Source organism: Mixophyes fleayi, chromosome 1 (genome assembly GCF_038048845.1).
Source record: "Mixophyes fleayi isolate aMixFle1 chromosome 1, aMixFle1.hap1, whole genome shotgun sequence".
Taxonomy (NCBI): domain Eukaryota; kingdom Metazoa; phylum Chordata; class Amphibia; order Anura; family Limnodynastidae; genus Mixophyes; species Mixophyes fleayi.
The window spans coordinates 79,451,827-79,474,815 of record NC_134402.1 but is presented as its reverse complement, the minus strand read 5'-3'; positions in this window follow the sequence as shown (position 1 = coordinate 79,474,815).

Below are 22,989 nucleotides of genomic sequence, written 5' to 3'. Positions count from 1 at the left end.
AGCACAAACGCTCATGACAAACCAATCAACCTGAATTCTGCTTCTAAATTCGGCATTTATTTTTCAATTGCAAGCTATACTGAACTATTTTATAAACAACACATAAATCTTTATCCCAGCCAGGGTTATTTCAATTGAAAACTAAGTTGGTAGAGCAATAGCAGACTATTATCACATCATGGAATTAGTGTTTTTGGCAGGTTTGCATATTGCCTTGTAATTAGCTCTCACATATTAGAAATTACAGGTATGCAGCAAGCAACTCAAATAAATGCAATACAGTTATATTGTTTAAAATGGCCAAGATGGCAGTCCTTCATACAAATGTACAATTTATGGGGGCATGGCCTGGCAGGCATTGAAGCAGGACAAGGATCGCTGGAGCTCTGTGAGATTTAGGACCATTTTCTTCACACCCTGAGAGCTTCTCCTGGTATACCCATTATCTTTAGCTCTTCTTAGCCCAGGGAGTCCCAGAGACAAGATTAAGCCACCTCGGCTAGGGATAACTACCAGGCGATGATAGCCGCAGGACAGAAGTCCATACTCGTGCCTACCGCCGAGATGCCCCGGAACCTGCTACTCATCTTATCTCAGTGGACCCTGTCGGGACCTTCTGACGATCGGTGGAGAGACCACCGCAGCACTCCACTCTCTAACGGTCCTGGGTGATGGTGGTCAGGGCCGCCATCAGAAATCGTGGGGCCCAGTACAATGAAGCAGGCAGGGCGCCCCGATGACACCTCCCATCCACCCAATGAACCTGGGCCGTCTTTCCGACTGAGCACGATGGGCAGGGGCCCAGGGGGAGAGGGAGCCCAAAGAAATGAAAAAAAAAAAACCTGTAGAAAAAAACCCCGAAAAAACGTACCTTTTGTGGTCACGATCCGGCTCCCTCAGTGGTCCCCTCTTCCGTGAAGGGGGTTGGACTTAGGCGATTGAAAAGTAAGTCAAGGGGGGGCCTAATATATATATATATATATATATATATATATATATATATATATATATATATAATGTAAAAAAAAGTGATTATATGTGTATATATTTATATATATATATTATAATATTAGGGGAGAGGGAGGGAGAGAGGGAGACAGAGACGTCAGGCCTTAACTTCTGCAATGGAACGCATGTGTGTTCCACCAACAGGAAGTTCAGCATTTGGAACGCAAGTTAAGGGCTGAAGGTACAGTTACGGCTCTGCCCGCTGTCCTTCAGTCCCGTCTTCACTGCTGTCTTCAGCATGGCTGTCATAGTGACAGCCAGGCTGAAGACAGCAGGCCCCCTGGTATGTGTGTGCCGTCGGGCACCCTGGTGAGCCCGGGCCCGGTACAAGGGTACCCCTTGTTACCCCCCTGATGGCAGCCCTGATGGTGGTGTCTGACTACACGGCCTGGACCTTGACCCTGTTCTTAGCATTCAGCATCGTACTCACGCTGTGGTACAGGTAATACCCATATTGATGCTTTTGTAAGATGGAAGGCACACAGCATGCTGTCTAAGATCTCTCTGCATTTTCCCGGCATTAAAGGGTTGATGTCAGAAGACTCTGCCATTTTGTGGACCCATAGTGGTGCACACAACTGCATAATGTATTCACCCTGTCCCATTGGAGAAGGCCTGTAAAGCTGCAATGGGGGGAAAATATTTAAAAAAGACTGCCAGTTTCCAGTACTGGCACCTATACACTGGACCACAAACCCAGTACTCTGAAAATAGTGTGTCTGCCTCAAAAAGGAACAAGTAATTCTGATCAACATCCACTCTCTCTGTGATACCTGAACTGAGTCTACAACACTGCTGCCACCTAGTGGCCATTTTGCATATTACACCTGCAGCCTAATCACATAGGAAAGTAAAGAAGCTATAAATTAGCCAATTTAAATAATATGGGCCACAGAAATAATCTGCGTATTAGGGGAAACCCTGAGGTCATTTCAACCCAAGGCCTTATGTCCTCACTAAGCTGTCCAATAATATATTAGAGTGAGACCCTGACAATCGTATTACCTTTAACAGGGCACAACGGGCCCTCCATCCTAGAGGAGCTCCTTCAGAACATCCAAGAGATGTCATCTGCAGGCTGCACTATTTTATGCAGAAAGAGGAGATCTTGAAAAACATGAGATGCCTTGAGGGTCTTGAATTTGACGGCCATGAGATCCAGGTTTTTCAAGACCTCTCGTGGCATTCTCTTCAACTGAAGAGAATGTTGAAACCCCTCGTAGATGAACTACATAAAAACAATATTAAGTACAGATGGGAATTTTATTTTCAACTTAAAATAACTCACAATGGTAAATCACCTGTTCCCTGAGAGCTTTCAGATCTCTTAGCCTTTTGCTACACCTTAGAGATTCAAAAGATTCCACTCCCAGAGTGGCAGGAGTCTCATTCACGTCTCCTTCCGACAGCTCCTCCTCCTGAAGAAGACAGATTTCAACAATTTGGCAGGCCTAAGAGGTGTCAAACTACTGCTAATTCTGATGACACATGAGAAACCAGGACTATTGTCTTCACCTAATACAAGTCATATGAAGACTCTTCATATTGCCACTCTGGGTTCTGGCTTTTCTTCGCTATTGCTCTGCTGTTGGTGTTCCTTTGAATTACCTTTATGTCTCCCTCTTTTCTTTCCCTACTTACTTGCTCTGCAATCCTGATGTATTAGTTCAACATCTCGTAAGTTTAGTCCTATGTCTCATCTAACGCAGTTCTAACACAGTTTATTTCACGTTATTGTATTTCTGCGGTTCTAATTGAGGGTTGTAGCAGTCGGGAGGAAAAGCCTTTTGGTGGACTTCCGGATTCCTAACAATCTCCTTGTATATGTAAAGCTCACCGCTTTGTTTGTTTTCTGGTTACTTAGAACACTCCAATTCATTTAATATTTTAAATAATGCCATTCAAAATAAATCATGTTTTGTGGTTGTTTCTCCCACCAACCCCCAGTGACTACCAAACGGCACAGGTTACTCCGGATCATGGTTAGGTTACAACATGCCATTACTCATAAGAGCAGTTTACATTTTACTTTTGCTTTTATATGTATATGTTATATGTATTCCCCTCAAATCTAAGTCAGGTTGTTACGAACTTAAACTTGATATGATACAGGGCAAGCTTCTGCTGCTGTCCCCGGGGCCTTCAAAATGAAGGACACACTTAAGATCATCATTCTAAATGCCAAAGGCCTAAACATTCCTGAATAAAGATCCAGGTTACTGTGAGATCTCTTAATAGATAGGATAGACATTGCTTTCTTACAAGAAACGCATCTCAAACAAGGTTCGGCACCACCTTTACATTGTCGTGACTATCCCCATACATTTTTGTGCAATAGCAAAGATGGCAAGACGTTGGCATAGTCATACTCCTCTCCAGACTTTGCCTATCCAAGAAGTAGTTACACATAGAAACGTGGAAGGCAGAGATTTGACTGTTAAAATGTAAAATTTTTCACCAATCCTTCACTTTTGTTACCGTATATGCCCCTAGGTCAATATACTTTTCTAGAGAGTCTTTTATATCAAGTGGACTTCATGGACCTGATTCATTAAGGAAAGTACTCATTGTTTTTATTTAAGTTTTCTCCTGGACAAAACCATGTTACAATGCCAGGGGTTTGTGGTTGCAAATTAGTTTATTGCTTTGCACATAAGTTAAATACTGACTTTGTTTATCCTAGATCAATTTATGTGCAAAATAAAAAACTAATTTGCACCCATTGCATTGCAACATGAGTTTTGTCCAGAAAATGTAAGTAAGAAAACTTACTCAATTTCTTGCTTAACTTCCTTAATGAATCAGGCCCCATGAGAGAAGGGATCCTGGTGGTTGAGGGAAACTTCAGCTGGGAGCTTTACCAGACTCAAACATCCCAGTGACCATGAATTTACCTTCTTCTCCCACCCACATGAAGTTTAATCTAGACTCAGCTACCTTTTCTTATCTCGCAGACACTTACGCATGATCAAAGTCATCTCTATAGGTCCAGTCACCTGGTCAGACCACACCCCAGTATACATGTACCTTTTACTAGCCCATGTCAGGTACCAGACCATTCACCTGGAGATTTACTCCAGGATGTCTACTGTAAATCTCAACTGGATGCAGCACTAAACAAATACAACTCATTTAATGATGTTCCCACCATTTCCAAAGTTTCAGTATGGGGGGCCCACAAATATGTCATTAGAGGGAAACACATACAGCTTGGAACTTTCATGAAAAACAAAAAGAAGCCCAAAAAGGTGCCCTCCTCAACAAAATTAAGACCGTAGAAACCAGCCACAAAACATTCCTTGATGTAGCAGCTTTAACTGAAATGGCTGAAATGAGAGTGGCTTTGAACAAGTAATTATAAATTGAAACCAGTCCTCCGTAAGGCTAGGTACACACTGAAGAATTTTCCGACCGACGTGTTATCTACAATGACTTTCTCTTCGACCAAAGGTCTGATCGCTCGCACGCTTAATGCGCACACACTAGTCACATTTCAGACAATTAACGAAAGGCCGCCCACCCGGGAAGCGGCTTTTCACCACCATATTGTCGTGAGGAAAGATTAGAAATTTGTACACACTTAAAACGACTATGTGACGATATCCACAAGAAATTTAAATAAGGGGCAGATAATAACACCACACCCCATGGAACTGGTACAGACATCAGAAATTAACATACACATGCCTCCAAAAGAGTCGCAGTTTTAGGAACTATTGGCACTTGTCATAGATCGATTGGAAAATAATACACACTACATGATCGTTAGGTGTATCGGTCGGAAAATATTAAACAGTGCAACTAGTTAAACGAGCCGACAATCGACACTTTGGCACGACTTTCGACCATTGTGTCACTATACACACTAACCTAACTTCCGATCAAACGACTGATTTACCCAGTTATTGGACAAAAACGCTTCCGTGTGTACCTAGCCTTAGAGATGATTATACCAGTGGGGTGATACACCAGGCAAACTTTTAGCCAGAGCAGGGAATTCTTGTCATCAGTGAAGATAGCTGAGGCGTCCCATAAGTAATACTGTATTATAATCAGTGGTGGATCTACCACTGGTGCAGCAGGTGCAGTGCACCAGGGCCCATGGAGATAATGAGGCCCACTGCATAGCAGATGCAGAGGGCCGGGGGCCCCAGTTCCCTCCTCCCCATCTACCTGCATCGGGGCCCACAGCTCGCTAGTTCCGCCTTTGAATATAATACAATATATCCCAGGGTGCCTCAGCCACTGACAGGTCCCTTAGAAGAAAAATTATCTCTGCTTACCTAAAAGTCATCAATTTTTCCATCCTTACTGATGATGAAAGGATGTTAATGAAACAACCTTTCTCACTTGGAGAGTTAGAGGAAGCTAAAAATTGCTTCATCTGAGAAAAGTCCTGATTCAGACAGTCTCGCCATCTAGGATTATTTTCTGGCTCCCCTCTCTACTTTCTTACCAAATACCTCCACTCCTCCTCTGCTATCCCTCTCCCATTATACAGCCTCAGTGGTATATTGGCTTTTGTTTATTGCTCTTTATGCACATGTATTTCATGATCTTCTTCTGCAGTTCAGCTGACAATATCTAGCATCACGATAATGCCGTATTGTTGGTGTGTCTACCCTATGTTCCTGTACAAAATAGTTTTTTGTAATGTGCCACATCTGTACCACTTTCAATATAAACAGATTATTCCCCCAAAAAATGAGAATTTATGTACAGTATATATATTTATGAGTAAATGAATGAATCTTATGTATATCTTACTCTTTCATGTAAATTGATTTACGTCTACTAAAACCTCAATAGGAACATTAATAACTGTGTATAAAAGTGAAATTTTAATTTGACAGAAAGGATTATTGCGGTGACTAATAAATGTTTTTATACTAATAAATGTTTTTCCACTATTTTCTTATAATCCCAAAATAGTGACTTAATTAAACACAAAATAAACTGGTGTCAGCTAGAGATGATTCATCTTTGTGTTTTAAACACTTAGCTTAATCGTTCCTACTCTGATGCAATGGAATAAATAGAGTTTTCCAAAAAAGTGCTAGTACTGAAAGCCCATCCAATAGTATGTGTCAGTGAAGAAGCAATTAAGCGTTACATTTAAAATGCAGTGCAGAAAATTCATCTCACACTCTATCTACAACTTACACTTGTCTTAATTGTAATTATTTTGGTTCAGCTAGCTCATTTTATACAAACCCACTTTAATTTAAGGTCACTAATTATTAACTCATTAGTGGAAACAATATGTTGGATGGAATTTGTTTCATATACTGTAGAGGTGTTTTTGACACTGCTATCCTTCTATGACGGATTGATAGCAGTGACGCACGCAGGGGGGGTTTCTGAGTCTCTAGAAACCCCCCCCCCTGCGCTAACTAAGTGGCCACTGTCCTATAGAGCAGCCGCGGCGCTGTCAAAGAAGCGTCCGCGGCGGTGCTGGATTGTATACAGCACCGCCGCAGACGCTTCTTAGACAGCGCCGCGGCTGCTGTATAGGACAGCGCTGGCGAAACGGAGCGCTCTCTCGAATTTATTTTTATTTTTTTGGGTCGGCAGGGAGAAACCCCCCCCCCCCCGACAATCCTCCATGCGCCCCTGGATAGGAAGCTCAACTCACTAGTTCATGCACTAATAAACTGTGTTAGAGGATCCCATTGCTTTCACTATTTAACTCTCAGTTTCTGGCCTGCTGCTTCCCTCCATTCCCCTTCTCATATTATAAAACTGTCTCTGTCATATACAGCCTTGTCTTTACCATAATGACAAAAAATGAGCGTGTTGCTGCTTCAAACGACATCAACACACGCATCTCCTGAATTTGTGTTGTTGTGAACATGGTGATGATCTGAGTGCTTAGAAATTGTCCTATCCCTGCCTACTTCAAAACTCGGTACGCATGCTTTGTTTAGGTGGTTCATTACAATATTGGAAATTGTACTGAGGTATCACATATAATGTAGATCTGCTCATAAATGGAGCGTTACCTAAGAGGTAATGGGGATTTTGAAACAGGGAAGAGGAGAGAGAACAGTAGGACAGGTTCATGCTAATGATAAATATCATTACCATACATGTGCACTTTCCAACTCCTCCTATAGCCATGTCCCTACAGACGCGTGTTCAAATTTGGAGGAAAGGGTGCACGTAGACCCCATAATGCTGAACCTGCTACTTGAAATAACAGCTGGTTTCTACTATATATTGTCCTGTTTTCTGGTCCGATACTATCCACTCATTGGTTGTGCTACCCTTTGTCAATCATTAGCAAATAACTGCTTTATATATATATATATATATATATATATATATATATATATATATATATATAGTGGCAAGAGCACACTTCTGGTGAAACACACAGACAACTGCTTGCTTGTTCCATCACAATAACCTGAATGTACTTCATCAGTAAGACACCAGGCACTCTAAATCTGGCTAATCCCAATTTCCTATCTGGCCACTAGCTGACATCAGTCACAATGCACAAGTCCACAACACAGGTTTATATAGTTGAGACTCCTCCCTCAGCCTTGACTTGATAGACAGGTGACACTCCCACCTTGCCTTTAAAAGGAGTTCCCTGCAGATGCTCTGTAACCATTCTTGATTGCAGGCAAACATTGTCAGCTTTGCTGTTGCTGTGGAAAAAGATACTTTCAAGGCATGTAAGTTAAGTCACACTTGATACACCTGTCTTACGCCTGTATATCTCTGAAACTATGTGCACTGCTATACCTGTGTATAACCCGGTCAGCATCATCTAGCAGCAGACAGTTAACTGATTCTTCTCTTAGAGGCCTGTGGCAAACTACTGCCTTTGCCTATATATGTATATATAAATATTAAAATATATATAAAATTTTGTACTGTTAAGTTAATATGTACAATCTGTATTGTGCTGTATCCAGATACATTTACTTAATATTTCTGGATGAGTTTACCATATCTGGACAGAAGAACGCTGTCTAGTGGGACTTGTGTCTCATTAAATCTATGCACTGCAGCTGTTGACCTTCTGCCAGGTGTTAGTTCCAGAGATATTTCTAATGAATTTGATTCACCACAGGGTAGGTCACAACTTGTAATCACAGCTTAGCTGAGAATCTGAGAAATATTGATCTGACATTGCCACTCTATTCAGGTAAAAACCAAATCATTACCAAGGACTAAACATTCAAAGCAGCATATCAGCATATAGCAAAATATAATTTATTTAAAATGTATGCTAAGATATATATATATATATATATATATATATATATATATATATATATATATATAGATAGATAGATAGATACATAATATATATAAACCTATACTAATTTCTGTGTTTTCTCATTTGCCTAGTCCAAACTATATGCGCTGACACGCGGAAGCTTTTTCAGGACTATTTTAGTCATACTAGCCAACTTTGTGTTGCTGGCACCTGAGAGATCCTGGGGCAGACAAATTGCATAATTTTGGACCCGCCCCCAATGGGGCGATTCACGATTCACTGCAAATCGCGTAATTTTGGCTCCTGATGGGGAAGATGTGGAAGACTTGCCTGGAGTCGTGGGCAAGTATGATTTTAGTATGACAAAACAGAAAATCTTGGCTGAGAATGATTAAGTGATAAAGGGGAGAGAAGCCAATAGTTTTAACTTAGTGGTTCTGGAATAGTGTTAATTTAAAATTTATATTGTATTTTACTATATATTCCTAATAAAATTTTCCAAAGGAGAGTAAATTGTAGACATTTTTATATCAAATGCTGAAAGCAGTGCAAATATATAATAGCGAGAGAGCACTTTTTTTACACCGATTGTGTGATGTTGCATAAGGTGCATGAAGCATGTGGCATGTGGCGTTCTCTGAGGTGCACCTAAGACGCATTTCAACTGTGCTTGTCATTTTGCTTGGACAGCTGCTTTAAAAGCAGGGATAACAGATGGTGCATTACACATATGCAGTTTCTTGGTTCATGCATGAGCAGCATTATATTGTAGTGGGAGGACTTTAATATACATATTCATAAATACCAGGTACCATTATTGTTATGAAAGGGCTTCAAATAAGCACAAGCACTAGACATTCTGTTCACATTCTTTGCTCACTGTGTGAACAGCTTGGACAGGGCTTTAATGGAATTTGCTTTATACAAGTACAGCAGTCTCACACAACATTGATTTTAGGAAACTACTCTATTATTAACTATATTCAGTGTGTTACTATAATGCTTGAGATAAGGTAGGGACGGAAAATATGTAGTAGTACAAAGAAAAAATACACAATATTCATTTTTTTTAAAAAAACAAAAACAAAAAAACACAGAGCATATCTTTTTTAAGTAAATTATGTTGAATTTATGTTAACAAAAGTATAAAAAGGCTACATATTAGTCTGTTAGCAATTTTAGTGAAAACACATTAAACCACATAAAACTTCAGAGATAGCAATGTTTAGTTGGGAGAAATATAATATAAAATATAATATTGAAAGTCAATGAAAGTAACATTCAAGTACATGCAAGTTGCAAGTACTCTATAGTAATGAGCTGCATTATTAACAACATTATCCAGTACCAACAGCAGAGTCCCAGAGCAAGTCTGCTAATGTCCACTAATGCCCTATTATAAACAGGGTGCAAAATACCAAACAAGAAGAACCTGATTCATCAAGGAATGCAAAGTGAAAGTGATTAGCGTTTTTTTTATTAATCAGACAGAAATTGCACGCATGTATACCTGTGTTCAAGTACAAGAGGATCTCAAGAAAGATTTCCATTTGAACTCACAGACAGAACACACTGCAGGATGCTCATAATGCATAGTGCAATATATAGTCCCATCTGAACACATGGAAAAAAATATTAAATACATTAACACCTCTTAAATACTAAAATCAATAATAAAAATACATTTAATTCTTTAAAATAATTTTTGATTTTCCTCTTACTTGCAAGCACATATTCTGGCATGCATACGCATCCTTCATCACTATCAATTGGCACTTACACCTGCCATGTAGCTGGTGCAAGTGCTATGGCTAAAAATCACGTGTCTGATGTCCAGAGCTTTAATCAAATGAATATGTGTGTGCTCAACCTTGGCACCCCCTTTCTGTACATTGCCTACCTATACACACCCCTTCCCTCCCAACGTTCTGCCCTCATAGGCTGTCGGAATTATCATTTACGTTTGAACTTGAAATGCATTCACTTGCGTAAAGTCTTTTTCTGAGCATGCGCAGAGTTACATCCGAAGAGGAAAACTTTCACTGAATCCTACATTGCACTCAAACAATTTGCCAGATATGCTTTTAAAAGAAGAAATAAACATTTGTTCTGTAATTTACTTGTATGTTGTTGCTGTAATTGTTACTATTACTATTATTATGATTATTATTATTATTATGATGTACTGTGTTGTGTACGTGTGTTTAATTGTTTGAGTTCTTAGCACAACTGTATAACAATTCTGTGTGCAGTCCTGTTTAGTGGTCTAGTTTTGACTCTACCTGCTAGGACTTTAGTTCCACATCACATAAAAAAGGTCAGACTTTAATGCTGGTTATCAAGCTTTTTTATGTTGGGTAAAATACAAACATTAATTCTGTTAGTAGTATTGTTAACCACCATAAAATATTTGTATTCAGTGAAGAGTTGGTATTATTAACAATCAATCAAAGCTAATCCATCATATCTGTATATAGTCTTGTCAAGTGTCCAAGGCAACTTGCTGATAAGAAGTATTAAACATTACAGAAAATTCTCTTACTGACATCCACATACGGTATGTTGAATTCCAATTGTTAACTGGTAATGGGAGTCCCCTTAAGACATTGAATTCTAAACTTTTGAATTCTTAAATTTAGATATAGTAAATATAGTTTTTAAACTGAATAGCTCTTTTAGAACTGATTGTGTTGGTTAATGATCTCATTTGCGTTACCAACCTATGCATTATTAGGTTTGGAAAATAGCTAGGTAACATGAATTGATTTTATCAATTATATATGTTGTAGGGATATTGTTTAAGATACTCATTAGCTATGGTATTTGTTGAAAAACACCATCTGTAAATATAGAGGAATGTTATGAAGTATTTTACTAATTGTGTTTAATTCTGTTATGGTCAGTTGAATATTTGACTATAATTATTGTCAAATCAGGAGGACATTTACTATTTTAATAATGAAAGGAGATTCAAAACTAGCATCTATGCATTATACAAACACTGTGAAACTCCAGTATTTATATGTGCCAAAGCAATTTACCATTGTTTAAAATATGATGCTGAACTACCCCATACTTGCCAACTCCCGGAAACTTGCTTCCGGGAGTTGGGGGCGTGACTGGAGGGCGGAGGGGGTGGGGCAAGGACAATCGCATCATTTTGGTCCCGCCCCCGCAAAAACCGTGCTATACGTCACGGCCCCCTCCCGCCCTCCAAAATGGCGTGATTCAACGAGAATCGCGTCAATTGACGCGATTTTCAGTGAAATCTTGGATCCGGGAGAAATGCCAGCTCCCCCGGGAGACTGACCCGGGACCCGGGAGTTGGCAAGTATGAACTACCCTGCCTGACACTAACCTATAGTGTGCTTAACACAAACTATAAGACATTGCTTACTTAGCATTTATCAATGTTTTGACATAAAATGCATGTGAGGAACTGACAGTTTTTGATAAATATACACTTTTAAAGTCTTTTAATCCCTTGCATCATATGCCAATTTCTGTCCAGTAATATAATTGCAGGCTGACAACTTTAGGCTTCAGTGCAAACACAGTAAAGTGGTCTTGTATTTTCCACCAGCTTTCCTCAATACTGACAGCATCCGTATGTCTGATATATAATACACAGAGCATTATAATGACCTCTATACAGTACAGTGAGCATTCTAGTTTCATCTATACAATACAGAGAGCAACTCAGTGATCAATATACTATGCAGAGAACATCCTGGTCTCCTATTTATAATACAGAGAGCATTCTAGGGACCACTATACAAAACAGAGAGTTTATCAATAATCACTATACACCCTGCTCCCCAGCCTTCATATTTAAATGTTTAAATAAAAAATTGTGTACCATGGAGTTTGTGTTTGCTTTGTAAAGGAGCCTCTTCACAAGATATCAGCAAATTTGAGAGCCCTGGATCATCTCTTGCTGCTGGAACACTTGCACTTATTCTTCACATAGGTTATTAACATCTATAGGACACCTTGTCCGTAACTAATAACAAGATATTTTACATATTTTACATGTGCATAGTGGTAGACTGACTGCCCAAACCCATTGCCAAAGAGATTGGTTTCCAATGTTATCCCAACCTACACCGCTCTAGGTGAGGCTGGGAATGTCAGTCATTGATGAATACACCTGGGCTCCAGCAAAGAGATATGGAAAACAAGCACTGTTAGGGGTCCCTGAAGACTGGGCTTGGGAAATACTGCCCTATAGGATCATCACTGTAGTTTAAACTTAGTATTATAGCCTTCAGCACTGATCTCCTATTTATTTTATATGCTACCCCCATTACCCTGGGGTGGAATCACTAGATATTTTGTCTCCCAGCTACACAAAACACCAGGGGTCTCATCATTAAGCTGAACACTTATAATTAACCTTTAGCAGTTGGCACCATATGTTAAAATAGCTTAAGAACCTTACACTAATGTCTTTAAATATACATTACAGTATTTTACTTTCACCTTTACTTTGACAAGTAAGTTAGCTTTTATTTTATCCAGACAACTACAGTAACTTTTTTATATTCATTACTGGGTAATATTTTGTGACACCTGCTGAGACCCTCCTAAGCAAACAGAACATATCTATTAGTTTGACCCTTCATTTCATTATGTGAATGTGAAGGTTCAGCAGATTATATAATGTGTCATGCATCCAAATGTGTTCTTTTTTTAAGTATGCATGAGCAATGTACTTAACAGCTTTAGCGAAGCTATATTCCTAATTTAACCTTTTTAACTTTACTCTGCAATTTGAATGAGTGACTGATATTTTTTACATGATCATTAATAATATGCTTTTGTGATACTTTCTTTATAAATTAATGAAGTACAACTTTTATATAAGAACAAAATTCATTTTTACATTTTACATATGACATACTGTCTTCTGGAATCTAATTAAAACTTCCTTTTTATCCCTTAGGTGGAAAATTACTCTACAGAGATGTGCTCTTAATTAATGTACAGAGCCTGTAAGTCCCACCTCTCAACACTAATGATTGACATCCAAGGATACATAAATTACACTAATTGAGATTTACGTTCATACAGCCGGTTTAAATCTAACCCATCAGAGAAGGTAAGTGAACAGAACAGTTCTTCCGTTGAGAGCAAGAAAACTGTTAATTGGTATACTTCATTCGTAGCACCATCTATTAGAGCACTCTGTATTCAAATTTCCAGTGAGGAAGTAAAGTATTTTTTTAAGCTTGTAGTAAAGTTTTTTTATTTTATTTGTGCATTAACTATAAAAATGAAGACATCTGTTTTACATGTTTTGGTCCGGAAAGTATATCATATAGCTGATCTGCAAAATTATATCATTATAAGGGCATGAATGTAATGTATATAACTAATTCTAACAAATCGGAACTGTGCTCTATGTGCTTTCTGTATCATACACATAGGGGCTGATGCAGAGCTGGTTGCAAAATAGTAAATTACTTTAAAAAAAGAGCCCATATGTCTGACCATCTGCAGAGCACTGTGTAGTTCTAGATGCGTCCACCTTTACACCAGCAGCGTATATGCCTGGTTTACGACAAGTCATCATTATCAGAAAACATTTGCACCTGCCTTATAGCAGATGCCCGGGATACACCTCCTTACAGATGTACATGACCCATATTTGCAGTACCTTCCCTCCCACCTGTCCAGGAGCAGACGGGTGTAAGTAACACAATCACAGAAGTTTGTATAGATGCATATGTGTGTGTCCAATTTCTGGACATGCACAGAGCAATTTAATGCAAGATACATAACGCACACTTGCAAACGTTCCACTTTATATCAGCCCCATAAAGAAATTCTGAGGTTTTATGAATAACAATTCAGTAATGTGGAAATGGAGAAGTTTCAATATTCGGATCAAATTATTATAACAAATTTAAATAAAATCAAAGGTAGCAGATAAATTGACCAAATGTACATAACATTAAATTAGTCTTTATACTATTAAAACATTTTTTAACCATTTGGCAAGTTATACTCGACCTCTACATGCAGGTTATACAGGTGAAAGGTGAGTACCACTCATCCTGCAGTTTAGGGTTAAAAGGAAAACCCATGATTCCTGTTTCCAACAGATTAGATGTACCCTTAAAAAGTAGTGTGCACAATATACTTCTTTAATATTAAATATTACTTTTGTGTCCTAATGTAGGCTTGTACTCTAGAGGAAACTAAACAGCAAGAGTGGAAAAAAAATATTTTTTGCAATTTCAGTTACAGTTCTTATGACAGAATACATGTGTCAAGTAATCAGGTGGATGACTTGTTACTCCAATATCTTGGTTATTACTTGGAAGACAAATTATAAGTAATAATATATAATTAGTTTTTCTCCTCAATTTATATTTTATAAGTTGTTTCTGTTTTCAGTCACTTTTTATTAAATCCAATCTTAACATAACATGAGTTATCTCACAGAAAGTCTCTGTTTTTTGATAGTGTAATAAAACAGTGTTTTTTTGCGAATATTGTTTAGCTCAACTTCAACTTCCTTTGCAATTAAAGTAGTTGTAGTACTTCGACTGAGTACAGATGATAAAATAAAAATATTTTTTTCAGTTTTCACTGTTAAATCTACGCATGACACATTTTTTCCAAAAGACATGTATTTTTCCTTTTTTCCTTTCATGTGTATTTATAAAAAGGTCCAACATATAGATATACTTGCTATTTACATATATGCTGGTCATATGCATGAACAATGTCTATGTAGATATTTTATATATTTAATATGGTAAGTAATTAAAGGTACTTAAGTGGATACTGGTGAGTTTAGTAGAGAAACCACTGGAATCATCCCAAACCAATAAAAATGTCCAAAACATGTTAAGAAAAAGCAAAAAAACAGAAAGATAAAATATACTGTGCAATTTATGACTACAGTGTACATCCCTGTCATTCAAGCCATAAATGGTTGTACATTATACTGTAGTTTGAACGTGTATGAAAATTATATATATTCCGCACACATAACAATATTAGATTGTAGGATCTGTAAGGGTGTTATTGTGCCCATGAAAATTGACTTTACCCTGTTATATTTTGCTTTCTATAAAACATATTAAAAAAAACATTAAAATCTTGCACTGTCCTGGTCGATTGAAACAAACACATGTACACCATGCTATTTACAGTCCCTTTTGGTCATCAGTCCTCTACTCCTGCTAGTGTGATCTAGTTTTGAAGTAGGAGAGGATATAACAAACTGTGGTCAATCAGCTCCTCAGACTGCTCCGAACAGCACAAATTATTCCTGGAGATGAGTGTACTGAACTGGAGTGTAACACTCAATCTCCGGGATCTATAGTAAAATTCAAGATGACAATGATCTACTCAAGAGATCCCTGTTCTGGAAATGAAAGCTCAAACAGGCCTCCACTGTACATGTGTAAGCCCCCATGAATGCTCAAAGAGCCTAAATAGCGGATAGAACCTCATCACCACTAGTGGTGGTCTTCTGGGAGGCAGTGATCTATAAACTCATGTGCTTATGTGAGTGAAGATAGATCTGCATGTCATAGGGAGGTATGCAGGAATACTGAGAGCAAACGTTATGGACACACAATCATAATAACTCACAATAAGGGCAATAGACAAGGCCAATACTATGACTAGACAAGCCAAGACTTAAAGGGGCACCTAAGAGAGTGAAATAGTGAATAAGTGATATAATATGACATAATGTTGCTCATTCAGTATTTTTATTTCCCCCATGGCTAACCCCCACTAAGCACCAGCTGGTGATATAGAGGGGTGTCAGTCAGCAGCTTCCTAGCCATGAAGCTGCTGGCTTATGGTCTTCTATAATGATACCCTGAGACACGTGTCATCATACCATAGCACAGCACCACACTCCCAATCTGACAGAGAAACAGAAGTTGATATCCTCTACCTGCTCCACACAAGATAAGAAATGAGGGATGAGCAGAGCAGCATCTGAGGAAGACTCCTGAGTAGGGGTATAGTGGTACTTAGGGGGGGGACGGGACCATAGAACACCCAGGGTGCTTCTGCCAGTCCTGGTGAAAGATCTATGTAATATCCTCCCAGGAGTTGTGGTGGGGACTCATATGGTAAAAAAAAAAAATGATGAATGCATGGGACATATATATTGCTATTGTTAAGACAGAATTAAAGTAAATCCCCCCCAAAACAACAAAAACAAAAATCATAGTCAAACAACAAAACTAAAGGCACAGATAGGTAGATCTGTGTGTTCTTTTCTAATTCTATGATACTAAAGTTGGAAGGCTGGGCAGGCCAAATAATCACCTCCAATTTTTAAGGGGAACAGCAGATTTAGAACAGTGCTACTTTGTAATGGAAAAACATTAGACAGATCTCTTTATATCCGTGAAACCAAGGTGAGTTCTTTTAAATGAAGGAAATGTGTACCAGTGAATAAAGTCATTTGAGAGAGTGCAGACAGAACAATTAAGTCCACTGTGTATGTGCAAACAAGAGAAAATATAGTCCGGCGTTCTGAAACAAACAATATATAAATCACTATGTGTCAGCATATACATAAGTAGGAGAGTTTTGTGCACAATATAGTTTTCTGTGGAGGTGGGGGGTTATCCAGTGTAACAACATGTGTACTCAGGGTGTCACATTTAAAACCTTCCCCATTTTGAAAGTATAAAGCAGCCTAAGAGGGGAGAGGTCTAACTCCCAAACAACAAGTTCGTGAAACCAAGGTGTTTTTTTCCTTTTCTTTTTTTTTTTTCTTTTGTCAATTTTCTCTCAGATATATTTAATTATTCCAGCATTGTACATTCAAGCTCACAAAACTATATACTGATTTTTATTTTTATAGATTTCAGTCTTTATTGTCGTAGTGAAAGCTCAGAAGATATCATTATGTGTCAACTATATATATATAAGACATTCTTTCGGTTTAGAATTGATAAAACACTGAAATTCTCAGAAACTTGAAATAACCCTCAAAACTCAAATAAGCAAATAAAATATTTGTTTAGAATAAATATTAATATAACAAAACTATAGCACAGTAGTTTTTCACCTGAAGCCTTTTTGGGAAAACTGTATTAGAATCAGCTACTCAAATGATAAAGTATAAAAAAATAAAAAATTTGCTAAGATGCAGAATATGGGGCAATTGTCTATAGAAAACATTTCTGTGTCACTTTTTGCGTTGATTGCAGCTTTAGATGAAGTGCAATTGTAACTTCAAAGTAATGTCTGCAATTGTTTTATTTTCTACTTCATTAATTTCAGCTTTTCATTCATTTTTTTAAAATGCAGGTCAGACCAGCCTCATTTTTTACTTAAGTAATGGTTTGACATCATTATTACTTACGTCTGAATGTTTTATTACCTTGATAAATCTGATCTAATACATACAGGGCCACTACATCTGCCCCTTCTTACCCCCAATACCCACTTCTTAGCCCCTATGAAATGCTTGACTTTTGCAAAATAAAGATAATAACTCATACCTCTCTCTGGCTGGCAAGGCTGCAGTCCAGATGTACTGATATCTGATGCAGAACGCTGGCCAGGCTCTGCTGCTGTCTAGGGGCAAATGAAGGAATTCTAGGGAGGGAGGGGGAAGGAGGAAAGGGGATACGAGGGAGATATAAATTTTAAATTTCACAATAAAGCAAAAAAAGCTCATTTGCCCACCAGTTTTTACATCACATACCCCCTGCCCACCAAATTTTGCTCTCACATGCTACCCATGCTGACTACCAGCTTTTCTCTCACATGCCCCTTTGCCCACCATTTTTTAATAAATAAACAGTTTAATGCTGAATCTATGTAAAGTCACTATCTTACCTTTAATTATTCAGTATTTTGTGAACAGTGCTGCTGCTATCTATATTAATATCCAGTGACTGTTGCTACTGCTGCAGGGTCAGCTGAGCTGCTGTTATTTGAAGCTTCTTTAACTCACAACAGCCATTGCTCACTTCTCAGCTCCTCTGTGTATCGAGTCGGGAGTGAAGAGTAGGGGTCCCTTACTGAGAGTGGTATGTGTGTGTGACATTATTATCAATGGCTGCATCCACCCCCAATAATATACAAGCTGTGCAGAGGCTGTTGGCTGCTGTCAGAATTAAGTACATTAACAATGTCTCATTCAAAGACATTATTAATGTTTGTTGACGATTTTCATGGTGCTGATGTGGTAGTGTGGGTGTCACATGGTTCTATACCTTTCTGGATTGAGAAATATTGGAAGGCTTAACTGATAATGTCTTTTGTCTGTGTGTGGAGAAGAAATGCTGGTCTTCTAGATTGTTCTATGCTGGTGATCCTCTCTTTGAGTTTCTTTTCGTGTTAATGAGGGTATTTATGGCCCTAATAGATGCTTATTGCAGGTTTCTGGATGGAGTGTACACTGGAAAAGAAAATATTAAAATATATAAGAAAATAAAATATAAAAAAAAGATATATATCATTTTAATGTGGTGTTTATGCTGAAGTGTGTGTAACATACTGAGGTTGAGCAGTGATTTATAACAATGTGTACCTGAAATCACTGTGGCATCAATAACCAAGTAACTTGGTTCTTGAGTTATAAGATGGATGGAGGTGGCTGTAACTGTGGGAGGGTGTTTGTGGGTAAGTGTGTTTGTAGGTATGTGTGCTAACCTGTAGAATGCACCTCCGGTTTGATGGAATATACGCTTTTGGTTCGGTGGAATGCATAGGAGCCAATGCTTCTTAGATGTAGAGAGGGAGTGAGGGATGTAGAGTAAATTATCAGATGCCAATCCTTGGAATGGGGGACTTTTCAGAGATTTATTAATGTTTGTATTTGACCTCAGTGTTGCCTTCCAGGGTGCCATATGTAGCTGCCTAAAGATGCCACTGGTGACACTGGCCCATATATGTGAAATTCAGATTGTAAGCTTCAATGGTGCAGGGTCTGATGTGAATGATTAAATATTTTCTATACTGCATAATATGGTTGGTATTGTATAATTAAATAATAATAATAAAAAATTAGCCATCATTCCCAAGAAATATCCCAATCTGCTATATTTCTTCCAGTACCTTCTATGAGAAGATGCAAACTTTTGTACTGCTCACAGATGCCACCATCTTGACACAGAACACCTCACAACAATGTCCTGGAGGTAACTTTGACAAATTAAGTTCATGGCAGCAAAGTCAAAAGGGGGAGTGGTCATGCCACATTGGGAGCATGGTCACACCAAACTGGGGCATGCTATGTCTTCTGGCACCACCAAACTAGAGGCATGACATCACAAAATACCATTTGGTCTGTGTGTCCACATTTTGGAACTTTCGTAAATGACAATTAGGTACACTTAAATATAAAAATATTAAGCCAAAAAAATATATTGTGAACCAATCATTTCACACTTAGTAGCAAGCTATGATCATTCAGACCTCTGTGAGAAAGCAAAGTGCGAAACGTACGTCGAGGCTTAGTGGCGTCATATGTGACGTCACAAGCACCCGACAGTGGCATCTGGTCCCGGCTGTGTATGCCACGGCTAGTAATCCCGTACACTTAGTAAAAAGCGCTGGAGGTATTTGATTTACCCTCATACTAATAAGCGCGTGTTTGGGATGCAGTGATCTATATTATAAACTATGAGTGCATGTATGAACCGAGTGGGGCACAATGGGAACTGAGTGAGGCATAATGGGAATGACACCACTGCACTACTCCGTTAGGTGTTAGAGTGGCAATATACCTACAGAGGGACAAGGTCATTTTACAACACTAAACACTATATGGTTTTACATGTGCGAGTGCATGTTTTACTTATTTACCTCGGGTAACTACTAAATTTAGTGTCTTGTGTTAGTTAGACCTGACATAAGGTATTTCAGAACACTTTGTTAATATAGCCAATAAGGAATGAATATAACTAGTAAACGCCCGTAGACCATATTCAATTAGGGTTATCTATATTATGGTAATATATTCCCTTTAGACATCATCACATTTATATGTCTATGGACCTTTCTCATTTGGTGTTGTGTTCTTCGTGACCGGCTATATAATATGGTGATACATCTCTCCCTCCCAGCCCTTTATACCTCCACTATATGGTTATATATAGATGCTCTTTCATATTTAGGGGTATCATCTCCTCCTTCATAGCCTTACTGCATAGGGATTGATATATACACTCTCAATAGGCCATAGGCAGACCTATATGGTTTTGGATACTATCTGATTGTGGAACTTATAATTGATAAATGACACGTTCCTGGATAGACTTAATGCAACTTTATTGGCCTTTGTGATACTCTATATCTGCCACAGCCAGGTTGCTTAGTATTTTAATACACTACACACACTATTTTCATTTTTATCTATATTTCGCCGCTTTACTTGATGTTTTAATATGAATCTAATAAAATTTAGTTTTAATTGATAATATTTCCTTGGGGACCGGAGTGCCTCTATTTACTCTTTTTCTCTCTTTTTTGACTCATTCAGACAATCTCAGATTTTTACATAAAGATGAGTATATATAATTTTTGAGGAGAGCTTGATTGATGGAAAACAGATTTTCCTCTGTCTTCACTTTATAATAATCATTAATTAATAACAATTCTTTATTTAAACAGCACGTTTTTCCCAATGGGACCCAAAGCACTTTATAATGTTGCAGAGGGCAAGGCAGTCATTCTGGGCATGCTCAGCTGCTTTTCTATGGAATCATTCCAATGGGGCAGTCCCTGCCACATTGGAGCTTGCAGTCTAAATTCCCTATCACACACACTAAATATGTAAAGGGTTTTAAAAAGAGAAATCAAATATTTCAAATAATACTACAAATGCTTTATCAAATTCTGGTATATTCATTTTTTTACTTAACCTTTTGTTTTACACAAGAACAAATATCTGCATAAACAAAGTGTTGCCTAAATAAAGAACAGAACATAAAGAGTCTTCACAGTTGTACACATTTTTGCAGCCCAAATGTACATGTAAATATACGTCGTTTTTATGTTTATATTTTAAGTTAAACATATGGGTCTTGTGTAGATTTACACTCAACTCTAACTATAGCGTAGTTAGAGTTTTCTTTGAAAAAACATTATTTACTGGTAAATCACACAACTGTGTGAGATACACAAGATCGATTAGAATGTTTACAGTGATAGCTGTAAATGTGAGAAGCGCATTTTAGAACAGGTGGCAATAGACTTTTTTTGTTAATTGTAGTATGTGTTTATCTGAATAGCAGATAAAAACTGGATAAGAGGTTAAAATTCCTTCACAATTGATTTTTAAATATTTAGATGTAGACTCTACTAGATAAAAATATTTCATTTATATTTATTAACAATATGCATTCTAAACTATCTTCAATGTCAACAAACATATGGATATTTTACTGTAATCAAAAACAAATTCTGGTTCAGTTGGCTTAAGTTAGATTTGTTGCCTAACTGCATTATGACTACTTTGATATGGCACAAAAGTTCCTAATAACAGCAGAAAGAGTAGAAATAAAAAAGAGGTATAAAGCAACTACATGTGCATATATATGTAGGAAAATCATAAGTATTTAAGGTAGCTGCTGCAACACCATTTCTCTCCATAAAGAGGCAATGTAAGTCTCTCCGATTAATCAATAGATAATTCACTATAATTGATATTTGTGTTTGGCATTAATATGGTTTTTGTGCACATTAAATTTTTATATGAAGCATATAACCTAGCTGTTAAAATTTAACAAAATAATAATAGTGTATATCCTTGCACATCCTGTGTATTCCCTGTTAAACCTTTATTAATTCAACTGTTACACATCAATACTGTGTAGTAGAACTGCTCATTCTTTGCTGAGGGAGGCCATACTTGCTTAGAATCTGTTGCTAGACGATTCACAATACCATTATCAAAGCGTAATGCAAGCAACAGCAACGCAGAGAGATAAACATAGAAGTTCACTATGTGGACAAAAGTATTTGGACGTTTAACCATTACACCAACACGGACTGTAATGACATTGTATTTAAATACATATACTTTAATATTCAGTTGGGTCCCCCTTTTGCAGCGATAACAGCTTCCACTCTTCTTGGAAGGCTTTCTACAAGATGTTGGAGTGTTTCTGTGGGAATTTGTGCCCATTCAATCTGTAAAGCATTTATGAGGTCAGGCACTGTAATTGAATCCTGAGATCTGCCATAATAATGATACAATGCCTTTGATCTTATTAATAACTAATCTCATTAATTATTGGGATATAATGTAATTTGCATCTTTTTCGCTATTTTAGTCACGTCGAATAATACGCACCCGTGACATCTCAGATGTACTTTAGAGGCATTATTTTACTCAACCTTTTGCATTTTCGCCTAATACCATGCCAACCATAAACAAGGTATCCCAGTTGTTATGCTTGCGCATCCCAACTAGGAATCAGTCAGAGCGACTTACGCGATCCCTGTGTTTGACAGGCTATATATATATATATATATATATATATATATATATATCACCTAAATATTACACACATCTATTGACCTCCGCCGTCAAATAGCCCACCATTATGTGTTAATCGCTAAATAAATATCAATCTATCATTTGCCTCACTATACTGCATTATCTATATAAACATCCATTCATCCTATTCATTCCAGTTATCTAAACATATGAAACAGGCATAAAGATACAAGTCTTTTACTTTACAAAGACAATCAAACATACAGTACATAAATGCATACATACAATACAGATAATACATTAT